Source organism: Ceratotherium simum, chromosome 39, assembly GCF_057802395.1.
Source record: "Ceratotherium simum simum isolate JZ-2026a chromosome 39, ASM5780239v1, whole genome shotgun sequence".
NCBI classification, from domain to species: domain Eukaryota; kingdom Metazoa; phylum Chordata; class Mammalia; order Perissodactyla; family Rhinocerotidae; genus Ceratotherium; species Ceratotherium simum.
Window position 1 is genome coordinate 3086434 of NC_141938.1, and position 15805 is coordinate 3102238.

The 15805-nt window shown below is 44.0% G+C and overlaps 2 long non-coding RNA genes and 1 pseudogene across 3 annotated transcripts in view; 1 reads left to right on the forward strand and 2 right to left on the reverse strand.

Moving 5' to 3' along the window:
• Positions 1 to 14115, forward strand: part of LOC147912099 (uncharacterized) — a 28912-nt gene extending 14797 nt beyond the window's left edge. The window contains exon 2 of the long non-coding RNA XR_015550187.1: positions 12474 to 14115. This is a non-coding gene — a long non-coding RNA (uncharacterized LOC147912099). The remainder of the gene's footprint in view (positions 1 to 12473) is intronic.
• Positions 1389 to 3359, reverse strand: LOC101393860 (protein lin-7 homolog C pseudogene; annotated as a pseudogene).
• Positions 3503 to 12566, reverse strand: LOC147912100 (uncharacterized). 2 transcript variants are annotated; one of them, XR_015550186.1, is made up of 3 exons: positions 12449 to 12566; positions 10876 to 11259; positions 3503 to 6910 (listed from the first exon to the last, which is right to left on the reverse strand). It is a non-coding gene; the product is annotated as an uncharacterized LOC147912100 (long non-coding RNA). The 2 variants fall into 2 exon arrangements; XR_015550185.1 differs by lacking the exon at positions 3503 to 6910 and having other exon boundaries at positions 9422 to 11259.
• Positions 14116 to 15805: the final 1690 nt, after the last annotated feature.

Genomic DNA, 15805 nt, shown 5'->3' on the forward strand with positions numbered 1-15805 from the left:
AATTCCCACCATTATATACGAATCATAAACAAAGATCGTTTCTCTAGATCCAACCATTTTAATATGAATGAGTTCCAACTCATTTTGACAAAGAGCCTGCAGGTTCTTATTAATACATCACTTCATAATTTCTGTGTATCTTAAATATATCCTATCTTCTTCCTATGTAAAATCACTTCTTAAATTGAGCTAGTAAGAGTGCGTTAACTCTTGAGGCTAGTGAGGTTAAAGGTGTTACTTTTTCTTCTTTGCTTCTGCTATTCTGCATCACAAACTAACTAGCTCATCTCTAGGAATGGAAGGACCAAAACATAAGAAATATATTTAAAGAAAAACGAATAGTATTAAAAAAAATTTGCAAAAGATGAAACCTAAACCTGTTTTTGCATTTGTAATTTGATATATTACTGAATATAAATAGAGATGTAATCAGTAATGCTAACAATCAAATTACATCCTCCTGCCTCACTGCTCAAATATTACAAAAGAATACATATTTTAGCAATGATTGTTTCAGTGTTTAAAAACTTCTATAAATCAGTATAAATGAATATTCATTATACATTATGTTTAAAGATTTTATTTATTTTATTTTATTTTTTCCCCCCAAAGCCCCAGTAGATGGTTGTATGTCACAGCTGCACATCCTTCTAGTTGCTGTATGTGGGACTCGGCCTCAGCATGGCCGGAGAAGTGGTGCCTCGATGCGCACCCGGGATCCGAACCCGGGCCACCAGCATCGCAGCGCGCGCACTTAACCACCAAGCCACAGGGCCGGCCAATATACATTATGTTTAAATGAAAGTTAAAAACTTCCAGTGTGCTAAGTTATGATTTACCGTTGATTATACATACTATGTGTGTTCAAAGTACAAAATGCAGCAGTGATGTTGACACTGACAGTGTATTAACTGCTGTAGCGGAGACTGTTAAGTTTAATTCCTTGGAAAACCGTAAAGAAATTTTACAGGTTAAAAAAAACAGTAAGCGAAAAAAGAGTTGGAGAACTGTTATTTTTAAATAAGCAGCCAAATGAAGAAAATTTTTTTTCTAAAAAAGATCAAGAATGTGAAAGTACATTTTAATATTAAAAAAGCATCTTAAAAGATCTAGAACAACTTGATGACAAAATCTAAATTTGAAAAAGGCCTGTAAAGACAGCAGGACAGAATTGCCCTCATCGCCATTTACTTTTTCTTGTCAGAAAAAAGTGTATGCTTCTCTGGAACCATAAATGATGTTACAATAGGCACTCATAAAATGGCAAGGAGGATTTCGCGGGAAGTGTCTGTTTGTTTTTTACAATCACTGGCATTCCGGCCACCTTGTAGGCCACAAGGAAAACTTCCCAGCTAAAAGCAGAACAGGGTAGAAAGCTCTGAACCGCTTTAGGTCTGCTGCCTGCATCTTGCTGATTTCATTTTTTCAAGGCGTGCCTCCATTCCTTCTAAGACCTTGGGAGTATGTCGTACTACTAATGTAACCTTCTCTTGAGCTGCTTTCAGCAGATCTCCAGCTTTTTCATGATGTTCTTCAACACTCACTCCATTGACAGAAAGGAGTTGATCTCGCTTGAGGCCCCCATGGCTGTCAGCCATTCCACCCGGAATGGTTCCACAGATATGGATTGGAGAGTTCTGTTCTTTGTCTCCCACAATATTGAACCCAAGGCCGTCTTCTCTTTTTGCTGGCTCAACAACGTGAGGATGAGAATGTCCTTCCCTGGTGACAGTAGCCTTTGCAGTCGCATTAGCTCTCACTCCAGGACTGCTACTGATGCCCACAGTCTCATGGACGTGTTCCTATACCTCGCTTACAGCACTGCAGAATTCACTTTGAAGGACTCTCTGTAAAGCCTGAAGTTCCTGTGGTGGTACCTCTCCACTCCTCTGTAGTTTTGCAACAATTCAGTTGCTCTACGAAAATCCCACTCCAGCTGCACAGGCTTCCCGAGCGCCGCCGTCTTCTCCCTTTGCCCACAGACCCACAGCAAATGATGACCTCCCTGTGGTTTTCACTTCCCCAAAGTGGGAGCTGGGATGCTGAGGGAGCTACCTAGTGACCCTGTGCGGGTGGCTTATACCTCCCCATTCAGCAGGTCATAATCTGCCTACGCTGAATTTAATACACCAGCTCCAGGTTCTCAACATATTACACAGTGCACCCTGTTAAAACATACAATTCAGTGGTTCAGTATATTCACAGATAAGGTAAGTATTTGATGAAAAACTTGGGCGAGATTATGGAACCCTTGTACCTGTTGGGCCATGTTTTGTAAATTTGTCTGAATTTGTCCAGAATTATTAACACACATGCAGCAGGAGGTGCCCTTTACAGCACATACCCCTCCTTCCTTGGCCAATAAGTGATCTACAGCTAAACAGTTATGCAAAACCGTCTGCACTAAAGAATCCTGTTGCTGTTGCATTAATTCCAGCTTTGGTGTAATAGCCCAGTGTGTTCAGCCAGGTGGCTGACAGCCAGGTGCCTTAATAATATATTCTTGTGAGCCCAGTGCGGCTGTACCTAGCCCTGTCCTGGTGAGGGATAGCAGCAGCCCTACTCCCAACATAATGGGGATGAATACCGTATGCTTCTGATGTGAGGGGGTAGAAAGAAAGATGGATTGGGGGTCCTGTTCAGTGATTTGTAAGGGTAGTCCCAGGGAGACTGTCAAAAGTTCAGAAATAACAGAAGTAAAACCAATGAGTCACTGAAGTAGTAATTAATAAACGTTTATTGTGCACACATCAAAGACAAGCTTACAAACTGGAAGCACTCGAACCAAAACGTGGAAGGAGGCTCAGGGGCACATTGCTATAAAGCAGCTTATAGAGAGAGAAAGCAGGGACTGCTTATTCTTCCCAGGGATTGGTCATAATATTAGAATTTTCTTGAATGGTAAGGAATTCATCAGTGGTTAACTAACATCAACCTTGGGAAACAGTTTAAGTTTTCTTATGATATTCAAAGGCATGAGCAAGAAATGACCCGGGTCAAGTTAATTTTGCAAAATGAGCTAAATTAAGCTTTGCCTGTTTGACTAAACTAGTTTTGTCTGCTCAGGGTGTTTCAAGGTTGGTCTGTTTTTTATTTTAACATGACTAAAATAAATTCGTATGGACAGGACTCCCTGGGGGCTGATGAGGAGGCAAACACGTTGGAGGTGGAGGGAAGAAGTGCACATATGGAGAACCACGTATGTGTGACAGCTCCAGGGCACTGGACCCCCAGTGGACACCAACTGCTTGATTGGGGAAGATGAAGTAGATGGGGGTTCCCCTAGATGGCTGGGCCTCGAGGCCCAAGACCATGAGGCTTGTGCTCCTTGGGACGAGGTGTAGGTCATAGTCATCCATGTGGTGTTGGTCCTGGGCAGATATGGGGCATTATAAAGGGCACGTGGGGGCAAGCCACAGGGATTCATGGGGTGCCTTTTTTTGGGCAAATGGGGCAGGATCAGTAAATCATCTGGGCAGACCACTAACTTTGGGAAAAGCCTTAGTTTAGGCTGGTAACATGCCAAGCAATTATAGTGGCCCCCAAAATGAGCTCTGATTTCTGCTGTTGTATGAAAATAGACTACTGGAGGGCTTGAATGGGAGGGCTGAGGAGCCCTGAGTGGTGACCGTGGGGCAGGGTCCTTTCAGGTGGTGCAGGGAGGTGACCCTGCAGCTGTGGTCCTGGAGGGGGTAGGGGGGATGCTGGGGTGGTGGTAGCATCCGAAGCTGAGGAAGAGTTCAGACATTAAGTTCTCTAACTCCCAGTAGGACTCACAATGTGGACCAAGCTAAAGGGTGTGGTGAAGGCACGCAACTGAGTGAAGTGTTTAAAGGCGCCCCTGTGAGGTTGTGAGACTCAACACATACTTTGGCCTCCCAAAGCTCAAAGGTGCAGAGGAGGGCAGCCTGGCAGGCAGAGTACTGCCTCACCCTCAAGCAGCAAGCATTGTAGTGAGCAGGAGGGCCTTGTGTAAACACATTGTTAATTCTGCAGAATGCCACTAGAGGGGGTTGTCAGCAGGGAATTTAGATAAACAAGCATTTAGTTCAGCAACCAAGTCCCAGGGAGTGCTCGCCATCATCAGCCGCCACGTCTTCCTTGGTGTCATCTCTGCTGTAGTGGAAAGTTGCTTATGCAACTATGCATGCAGGATGGAATTGTGTCCCACCATGTCATGTGCTGGGGACTGTCATCTCCAGCGTTGTTGCAGGTAAAGGGAGCCAACCCAGAGGGGAACAGCTCTCCCAAGTAGCCACGCAGGAGGGAAGCTAAGGGGACAGGGGACCTAGCAGGGTCATATAGACTTGGGATGCCCTGTTAAGGTTTTCTTGCACCATCAGGCACTTAGGCATATGAGCTTCCAGGTTAATCAACAATCCATCGTCTTACAGTGTTATCGTGTGTTTGTGTGTGTGTGGTGTGAGAATGCTTAAGATCTGCTCTTAATAAATTGCAATTATATAGTATACGTGTAAGAAATGATCATGTTGTAATTTTTAAATAAATTTTATTAGTCAATTTAATAAAGCTGGTAGAAAATGGTTGCCAAATACATCCCAAATTTACACAATGATTTACTGTTTTCCTTATATAAGCGAAAATAGGGATTCAGTTACCTTAGGGACATTATCACATCCCTGTAGAGTGTCTTCTGGGATGGATCCAGCAGAGCCCACTCCTCCATGGTGAACTTCACAGTCCCATCCTCAAAGGCCACTGAGTCCTATATAGGAGGAAGGGTAAGATGGACAAGCACCAGGGATTTATATTCAATTCGTAGAAGTTCACATATGGCTCTGTGGTCTCCCAACATTTATTCTACGACTCAGTCATCAGAAGTATTACTCTGGCCACACTCCCTTCCTCATAAATTTAACAGCATCATGAAAACATGGAATTTATTGAGCTGGCCCTGTGACCTAGTGGTTGAGCTTCGCACGCTCTGCTTCAGTGGCCCAGGTTTGTGGGTTCAGATCCCAGGCACAGACTTACACAACTCATCAGCCATGCTGTGGCAGTGAACCACCTGCAAAATAGAGGATGATTGGTACAGATGTTAGCTCAGGGCCAATCTTCCTCAAAAAAAAAAAAAAAAGGAAAGGTTTGATCTCTGTGCAATTGCCTGGAAAAAAAAAGTGTACTAGGAAGAAAAATGTAAGGACAGTCACATTAATATTCATCCCCGATGACTGACTAATGACAGAAACAGACCATCTTTCATTCAGTTAATTTGAACTTCTTTCAATAACTCATTATGGTGCTCTATGAGGCCTGCACCCTGAGACTTGGAAGAGAGGAGAAACTTCCACCACATGCCTTGTTAAGAGCCCAGCACTATATATTCTGAGAAATGAAATGAGTGCCTTCGTTACTATCAATAGTGTCTGGAACTCCCATGAGGATAAAGTGTGTCCTGGTGAGGCTTTGCGTGTGGCCTTCGTATGTGTAGAGACAAGTGTTAACTTTGATTTATATTGTAGGTAACTGTGAGACAAGAGATTCCTGGAGTTCTCTTACCACAAACGGGCAAATTTTAGAGAATCGCCCATAGTCTGTAATATCTGCACCAGGAGCCAACTGTTGGTTGGTGCTAAGATGACTGCTTGATGGTCAGTGTGATGACCCTTGGGTCAGTTCCTTCATCAGAGATGTCCCAATTAAGACACGAAAAGTAGCAACTCTGCCTGAGCTCCAGCATGTATGAATGAAGTGATGTGGTCTCTAAAGTCTATGAACTCCCACTGCCTTTCACTCAGGGAGTCCTAAGGAACTCCCCAGGGAGCCTGGGGTTCTGGGAAAGGGGTGACCTTCAACAGCATGGCACCTGGCAAGGGACTGAGATGGAAGACCACTCCCTCCTGCAGGTAGGGTACCCCAGAGGGTGCACGTTTGGCTGCGTCATGTCTCCAGGGGGTGTTGGTAGCCATGTTGAGCTCTTGGGGTGCTGTTTCCAGGTAGCAATTCAACATAGACTGCTGGATAGATGGTCCCATGCTCAGGGCCATTTACTGTCAGGATAGCCCTGTAAGTAGAGGTCATTTCAGCTCTAATGACATCGAGTCTGGTGCCTAGGGCAGGTTCTTGCATCAGAAGCCTATGGACAACTTAAGGCCATCATGGGTCCCCCAGGAGGCATGACAGAAGGTCACTGAGGCCTCTATAGTAAAGAAGTCTCTAAGGGCACTAACAGGAGTGTTGGTTGTATGACATTTGAAAGAGTCTCCAGACATTTGTGGTAGGGGTGCCCATTCAAGGTGGCAAATTTGCAAGTAACAGCACAAATGGGCTGAAGTAAAAATTGTGAACAAGGAATATATTGCCTCCCAAAAGCTAAAGAACCTAGTAGACGCTGGGTGCTGAGAGGAACAAGAGCTATTTCTTCATGGTGTCAGGGAGGGTGTGGGCCTCAGCTTATCAAATAATTTCCAGAAATTTAAGTTGCTAAGGGCTCACATATGAGTGGCAATGTCTTGTCAAGTTTTGTGAGCTCCTTTTTTCAATATGTGTAAGTCCTGAATATCCTCAGAGGAGATGTCATTAATGTAACATCACACCTGTGTTCTTGGAGAACCCACCACGCAGAGTAGATCCTTCCTGCAATGACGGTGTGGGAGGGCACAGCTGTTGAAGATCCATGAGGAGAGACCAGTAAAGGTGTATCCTGTCCCTTCAGAGGGGGAGGCCAAGTGCAGCTGAGAGGCTGTTGACATAGGCACTGACAGAACAGACTTAGCCAAATCTGTGAGAGCAGGATGTTTATCAATTGCTGATTGGTTGTAGTCAGTAATTTCCACACTGTTGGGGACTGGGTACAGGGATTTTTGGTGTGACCACAGCCTCCAGGTTGCAGTAATCCACTGTAGAATGTCCTTCATTCTTTCTAGATTTAAGACCGGGACAAATTGGGCTGTTAAAGGAGAAGGATGAAAAATAATCAACTCTTCACTAAGTAGTTTTTGTATATGGTTTTCAATCATTCAAGGCCTTGGGTAATTTACATTGGGTCCTATCAGCTACTTTATTTGGGGGATAAGGTCTCTGAGGTTCCATTTTGTCAAGCCAATTTGTAAGTGGCAAAGACTATTTAATTTTAATTCTTGAATCATTGGTTCAGAGCTTCCCAGCTCACTATGGGATATTTTAGGACAGTGGGTGTTATGACCATGGAGAACTCAGGCAAGACCATAGTTCTGCTGGTTAAGGAGAAACACTTGTCCTTGTATTATATTCATTAATGCCCCTAAGATCGTCAGGGGCACCTTGCTTAAATTTAGTGGGATCCCAAGTATAACCATAATTTGAGAACTTGTATTAACTGCTTGAAGGTTTCTGAATTAGTTCATTACATCAGACAGCAAAATTAATTCAGAACCTATGTTGTAGAGGCCCAAAAGCCAGTGTACCTTTACCTGTTATGTAAATTCTTTTAGTATATTTTGTACTTCCAATTGGGGCAAATTGTGGGCCTTTCAGTATTTTACCTATTGTTTCCTTCCTCTTGACCTTCCCTGCTGTTTCCTAAGTCACTGGATACGCTTCAGGGTAGGGGTACCTCTCTACCCTGTTATTTATAAATTTTTAATTCCCAAGAGCCTCAAAACAGTGCCTTCAGGGTTAGGAGCCTCCCCGATGACAACTGGGTGCTTCATATGGTTTAAGGACCATGGACTTTAGTCAAGTTTGAACTAATACATTGCTGTACCACAGGGATGCCATATGTGCCCCTGCCACAGTAGAGGCAGGGGCAGCAGCTGAGGTACTTAAGGGTCCTGGTGAGCCCTCTGGTGTTAGGAGTGTGGACTCAGCCTGCCACCTACTGCCTGCCTTTCCCCCTCTCTTCTCTTTCTCTTTTTAAGTGACAGCTCTTTCAGGAGTGACCACAGATTGGCCCTCTTCTTGCACAGGGTATAGTCTCTCTCTCCTACCCATACCCCCGGGGTATGTTGGGGTCAACCCAGCCTCTGTCACAGATTGTCTGTAACACACAGATAAATCCTGAAAAAGACATCGACCCAGGACGACTTTAAGGAAGGCCTCAAACCCATACTCCTGCTCTGACAAGCCTAAGAATTTTGAAACTGCCAACTCTGGTCAGCTGAACCTAGAACCGAGGCTTGGTGGGTCAACACTGCAACACGGGGCAGCACAGCTCACAGCACAGGCTCCCCAGCAAGCAGCAGCCCACAGTGCAGGCCGCCACCAGGCAGCAGAGCAGGTGAGCAAGTGACTGCAGGAGAAAACAGACCCACGGGTGGGGGTCATGTCTGAACATGCTGTTCAAAGACTCACATAATAGAGGTCTCAGGAGGACAGGGCTGGCCTCTCAAGCAGCTCTGGAAGGGCTCAGAAAGCAAGGAATGGAGCCTGGCCTGGGTGTGCACTGGGCTTGGGGGTGGGGCCGGGGCAAGAGTTCTGCACACAGGCAGGGGCTTGTGTGGTGGAATCTCCTGCCTGCTCTAGAGGAGAGAACACCCAGGCTTTCTCATCAGCTTGTCCAGGTGGGGACACAAGGGGAAGAGGGTGGGGTGAGGCCTAAGCTGTGAGCAGTCATCCAAAATGTGGTATCTGAACGCTCACTACAAGGACAAACGTGGGTAAAAAAAATATGCATTTGGGGGGCCGGCCCGTGGCACAGTGGTTAAGTTCACGTGCTCTGCTTCAGCAGCCCTGGGTTCGTGGGTTCGGATCCTGGGCACAGACCTACACTCTGCTCATGAAGCCATGCTGTGGTGGCATCCCGCATACAAAAAATAGAGGAAGACTGGCACAGATGTTAGCTCAGCAACAATCTTTCTCAAGCAAAAAGAGGAAGATTGGCAACAGACGTTAGGTTAGGGCCAATCTTCCTCATCAAAAAAAAAAAAATGCATTTGAGGCCATGCCCTTTACCCAAAAGGTTGACATGGGAAACAAAATAACCCAAGTCTCTGAGCTTGTTTTGCAGAACAGCAAGGAGACTGCTGATAAGAGAGCAGCTTGCTAACAGCTATCCCTCCCCCCTGCCTGGCTAAAGACCACACAGGTGCATTGAGAAGCTAAAATAACTGATCGTAAACTTTGGACATCACAGACTAAAAATATCCTGCATGCAACACATAGAAACCCCCCAAATTCACACATGTGACCCATGGAGAAATATTAAAGAGAGTCATGCCTGCATGGAGGACTCTTGAAACTTCAGCACCCAATGCCCTCCTACTCCCTCCTTCTCTGATAAATATCCCACACAAAGGCCACTCGGGGAGACAGACTTGAGAGCTGTCTCCTGTCTCTTTGCTGGCTGCCCTGAAATAGTCTTTTATTTCTGCAAAAGACCTTTGCCTTGGTATTTGACATTTCCACTGTGCATCAGGCAAACAGACTCACTTGTGATTGGTAACACACTCTCAACTGATTTATATAAACACTAACAGGAGGCTCAAAAAATGATCAAAACTGTATTTGGGGGTGGCTGGAGTAACAGCGCTGGAGGGGACCAGGATATATTGGCAGTGAGTCTTCTTAAATTAGACTTTGCTATCTTACAGATTTATTTCAAATAAACAAATTTATATATACTATATTTTACTATTTAACAGTCTTCATTTAATTTTAACGATGTACATAGGAAACATTCTGAGATTTAATTCCTTTAAACACTTAACAGCTACAAAAGTATACACCATTCAAAATGAAAATTTTCAAATCTCTTTGTAACTAAAAGGACCTGCAGCATCCTAGTTTGTCCTTCGCCTCTATTTCACACTGGAGTATTTTCAGGAACAAGCAGTGTATTATAATACAATCGGGGTTTGAGTTTACCCCCGTAAACCCCTTAAGGATTTTCCAAGATTTACATAAGCTTTCAGAAGTTTTCTTCACATAAATAGAAATTCAATTGCTTTAGCCTTTTTAAATTCAATGTTCTCTAGGGACATGCACATACAAAACTGATCTAAAAATGAAACATGTACCTGAGAACTTAAATACATTTATCTCACATCTTGAGGTTCTCTTGCCGAAAACGAACAAAAATTCTACTTTTGATTCCACAATTTTCTTGCTTTCCTCACATCCTATCTCTCAACCAACTTACAGTGTCAGGGCCCAAGTGCTAAGGGAAACTAGAGCCAAAGGGCTGCACTATTCAATCGATAAAGGAATCCAAAGGAAAGAAACACAAATATTGGAATCAGCACAGATGAGCAGCCCGCTTCCCACAGGACAGAAGGAAAGCCACACTCAGAAGCTTCCATATTCCTGACCCTCCTGGTTGAGACAGAACCCCTGGAGTGGGTCAGTCCTTGGTGGAGGGGGTTGGGGCACCTGAGCAGCCACAGGAGTGAACTCTGGGAGCTCCACACACCCCCTCTCCCCAGGGAATAATGCAAACGCTCCCTCTCTCAGGCTTCCCTTCTCACAATGAGGAAAACTCAGCTGGACTCAGTTTAAGGTTCTGACCCAAATCAACTCCCAAATTAATGGACCCTAATCCAGAACACAGAACTCCTGACTTTCACACACTTTCTCAATGTAAACAAATCACACTCTGAGTGCACCTACACTGTGGATGCAAAACACCAACTTATATCTAGAAAGAGGCCCAAGGGAACCAGTTACAACCTCAGAAAGGGCATCACCTCCCCACCCCCATGAGCACGTGCACCCCCAGCTTTCCAGGGCTCTGCAGCTCGTCTCAGTATAGAGGCTCCTTCCATGGGGGGTGTGAGCAGTAGGACACCTGCAGGGGGAGGCTCCCCAGGAAGCACAACTGGGCCTTCAAGTCCTTCCCTTTGCAGGCCCAAGGGCCCCTTAGCTTAGATCCAGTGCCCTCCGGTCTCTGCCCCCACTGGAGTTTTTTGGACAATCATTGATGTTTTAAAAGACACAAACCCAGGGGGCTGGCCCGGTGGCATAGCTGTTAAGTGCGCGCACTCTACTTCAGCGGCTCAAGGGTTCGCAAGTTCGGATCCTGGGCACGGACGGATGCACTGCTTGTCAGGCCATGCTGTAGTGGCGTCCAATATAAAGTAGAGGAAGATGGGCATGGATGTTAGCCCAGGGCCGGTCTTCCTCAGCAAAAAGAGGATTGGCATGGATGTTAGCTCAGGGCTGATCTTCCTCACAAAAAAAATTAAAAATAAATAAAAGTCACAAACCCAGTGTTTGAATAATCCAGCAAAAATAATCAAACCAGTCTCTACGAGGAAGAGAAGGAAGAAAATGGCAAGGCACTTTGGTGGCTCAACTAGAAACCGCAGAAGAAGGTATTGTGCTCTGGAAAAAAAAAAAAGATGTTATTATTTCCATGACAAGAAATTTTTTTATAAACTATTAATCATACTTGAACACTTCAGGTCTGCAAATCTAAGCCCTGGAAATCCATTTGAACTCACCCAAAATAAAAGAACTGATGTCAGAATGTTTCTATCTTGCTGGTGGGAGGAAAAAGGGAAAACAATTTTTAAATCATGCAATGTAAAACCAGAATATTTTGTTTTTTCTGAAATTCACCTCTTCTATCTGTGGAAATATTTTATATTGTTTTTGAAGCTGTATTGATTAAATAACATTTTATTCATTGAAAAACTGAGACTAAATTAAAGTGAATATGGTCTTTTCAAGGTGACAAACCCAGGAAGGGCAGTGCTCACAGGACGGATCACCCAGAAAAGTTTACCAAGAGGAACCTCCACCCAAAGTAATTACAATTGACTGTGCACAGGACACATCTTGGGAGGAGAGGCATAGAATTTCGTACAACTAGTTTCAGGTGGTTATTTGCTACTTTTCTCTCAAGTAAAACATCTACAAACGAGGGAATAAACCCTTTTAAAAGAGCCACCCACTGACTATGGAAAAATGATAAACTACTAAAATATTGGGTCTGTTTGTAGTTGATTATGATGCTGTGAATCGGAGACGGGAACTTGGTGGTTGAGAATGTGAGGAGGGATGTGGAAATTTAGGGATTTATTGCCAGTCCTAGGGAGAGCTGTGGGGGGGGGGCAGGATTGTAGATTTGAGACCCCCGCTCCCCCCAAATTTAGAACACTCAGGAGAAAATGAGTCGCCTCTGAGGAAAAAGGAGGCACTGGGGACCCCACAGCCCACAGCTCCTCCCACGCAGGAGCCGCGGAGACTGAGTCACGATTGTCCCTGATGACCCTCCCCGTGGTCACCGCACCATCTGGGGACACGCGGGGCTGCGGGCGCAGAGCTGCCCAGAGAGGCTCCGGGGCCGCAGTCGCCGCGCGCGGTGACCACAGGACGCCCGGGGTCCCGGCTGCCGGCCCCGCCCCCACGCTGCGGCCGGAGGGGACTGAGGTCCGAGCGGCGCCCCCGCGGACTCGGGTCCGCAGACTCGGAGGTGACCGCGGGGAGGCCGGTCCGGCGATGGCTGGGTTTGGCCGGATTCAACCAGCTCCCCGCCCCCAGACTCCCAACCCCTGGGCGGAACTCTCACCATTCCTGTTTCCTGGGTCTTCCAGCGTCCTTCCTACGATTCAGCGCAGGTACCAGCCGGACATACTCGGTGGCAGAGCAACGTGGGACATTTAAGGGCAGACGACCCACGATTGCAAACATTGAAGAGCGAGCAGGAAGTCGTGATGGGGGCGGAGCGTCGCCCCGCCCACCTGCCCCAGAGCCGACCCTGATTGGACAGTTTGAAAGGCCCGCCCCTCTCATGGGCGACAGTGGGGCAGAGATTATGCGTCTGAGCTGCCCAGGAGCTGGAAATTGTACTCTCCCGGAAACTTTCCATTGGGGTGTAATGCTGCAAAGCCACTAGGGGAACTGTGACCCTTCTTTGCAAACACCGACAGTTAAAAGTCACTGCGCCATATGTAATAATAGTCTGGCCCTACTTTGTTCTCTGTTGGCTGCATTGAGTCTTCCAGCCAGCGCTTCTCCACCCCCACTCATATCAAACTTTAAAAAATCCTGTGGGCTCTCAAGCACGTAGCTCCGGTGGGAAGTTGGAACCCGCAGCCCTAGGTGGGCGCAAGGACTCTTCTCAGCCTAACCACAAGGTATGAGATGTGTTCATTCAATTCTCAGCTGTACGTTTTACCCTGGAGGGAAATTTATTTTAGGTAATTTTTTAAACATTTCCTGAGACAACTTTGAAATGTAAAATCCTATAATATCCCTAAGATAATTCAATTCCTATTTGGACTGATATAACAAAAAACAAGAAAACGTGTAAATATGGGATGTGTCTGGAAAGTATTCATATGCATAAGATATTAGATTGCAAAACCCATTTGCATTGCAAAACTCAATGCATTTATCCACTTCTTTGAACACTTTTTTTGAGATATAATACACATGCTGTACAATGGACCTCTTTAATGTCTACAACTCACTGGTTTTCAGTATATTCGGAGGTACTTGCAAATATCACCACAGTCAATTACAGAATATTTCCATCACCTATCACTGCCCTTACTCTTACCCTTACCCCATCCATACCCTTAACCTGTCACTGCTCTATCTTCCCACCTAGCTTCTCCAAGCGCCAGCCCTAGCCAGCCACTAATCTATTTTTTGTCTACAAATTTCTGTATTTGCTGACTTTCATATGAATGGAATTGTATAATATGTGGTCTTTGTGTTTGACTTCATTCATCCGGTATAATTTTTTTTAGGGACTTCTATGTTGTGGCATGTATCAATACTTCATTTATTTTATTAAAAATTGAGATGTAATTGAATATAACATTTATATTTGTGACATGTGTACAGCGTAATGATTTGATGTCTGTATATATTGTGAAATGATCACCATTATATGTCTAATCATCCATCACCACACAGTTATTTTTTTTCTTGTGATGAGAACTTTTAAGATCTATTCTCTTAGCAAATTTTAAATATACAATTCAGTATTATTAACTATAGTCACCATGCTGTACATTATATCCCCATGACACTTATTTTACAGCAGGAAATGTGTACCTTTTGACCACTTTTGTACATTTCATGTGTTCTTGGCCATTTGTAAATCTTTCTTGGAAAATGTCTATTTGCATCCTTAGACTTTTTTAAAGGGATTATTTGAATTGTAGGATTTCTTTATATTTTCTTGATACAAATACTTTTCAGATATATTATTTGTAAAATCTTTAATTCTGTGAGTTGTGTATTCACTCTCTTAAAGCCTTTTACTTTTAATGGTGGTAATGTACACATTCCATAAAAGTTACATCTTATCCATATTTAAGTGTATGGTTCAGTAGCGTGAAGTACATTGACATTGTGAAACCAATCTCCAGAACTCTCTTCATCATGCAAAACTGCAGCTCTATCCATATTAAACAACAACATCCCATTGCCCTTGCCCCGGAGCCTCTAACAACCACCATTGTGCTGTTTCTATGAATTTGACTCCTCTAGGTACCTCATATCAGTGGAATCACACAGTTTTTGTCCTTTTTTTGACTGGCTTGTTTCACTTACCATAATGTCCTCAAGGTTCCCCCTTGTTGTAGCGTGTGTCAGAATTTCATTTTTTTTTAAAGTTGAATACTATTCAGTTGTATGTGTGCACCACATTTTGTTGATCCATTCATCTGTTGATGGATACTTGGGTTGCTTTCACCTTTTGGCTACTGTGAATAATGCTTCAAGAACACAGGTGTACAAATATGTGTTTGAGTCCATGTTTTGAATTCTCTTGGCTAAATACTTAGAAATGGAATTGGTGGATCATAAGGTAACACTTGCTGTAATTTTTGAACAACTGCCATCCTGTTTTTTACAATGGTGGCATGGTTTCACATTCCCCCCAGAAGTGCACAGGGGTTACTGTGGATGTTTTCACTTTCTTGATTGTGTCCTTTGAAGCACAAAAGTGATTAATTTTGATGAAGTTCAAATTATCTATTTTTTTTTTTTTACTGGTTTTGCTTTTGATGTCATATCTAATAATTCTTTGCCAAAGCCAAGGTCATATTTTCCCAGGTTTTCTCTCAGAGTATTATAGTTTTACTTCAGATTTAGGTCTTTGATCTATTTTGGTAAATTATTGTGTGTGGTGTAATGTAAGGGTCTAACTTCATTCTTGTGCATGTTGCTGTCCAGTTGTCCCAGCACCAATTTTTGAAAAAGAATATTCTTTCCTCATACTTGGCACCTTTTTTGAAAATCAGTTGACCATAGATGAGTGGGTTTATATCTGGAATCTAAATCGAATCCACTGATCTGTGTGTCTGTCCTTGTGTCATTCCCCATACCTTGATTACCATGCTGAGTAGTCAGATTTGAAATCAGGAAATGTTCATCATTCTAGTTTCTTTTACTTTTGAAGATTGGTTTGGCTATTCTGGTTCCCCTGCAATTCCATATAATTTATGAAACAGCTTGTCAATTTCTATTGCCAACTTAAAAAGCAAATTTGCCTGTTATATTATCTCAAAATGAGTTTATTCAAGAACAGCCAAAAGAATTGCAATTTGGGATGTGTGTGCAATGGCAAAGCATAGGCAAATCCAGCAAAGAAAAGGAGCAGATTTTATGGAGAAAAAGGGGGAGTGGGGAGGGGCTGTTCTAAATGAAAATCCATTGGGGGAAAGTAACAGCTCAGGACATTAAGGGCTCCTCATTGGCTAAGTTGCAGCATTTCTCATTGGGTAGGCCATTGCCGGGTGAGGAAAGAATTTTCTTTCAGTAGTAAAGTAGTTTTACTTCTTGTCCAAGATGAAAGCCATCCTCTCTTTCTGTTCTGTGTAATTGAGGATGTGTGGTAGGGCGTGAGAGCTCCCCCTACAGGCCTTCAGGACTCCAATTTAGTTAAGGTTGCTTTCTTAATATCCACAGT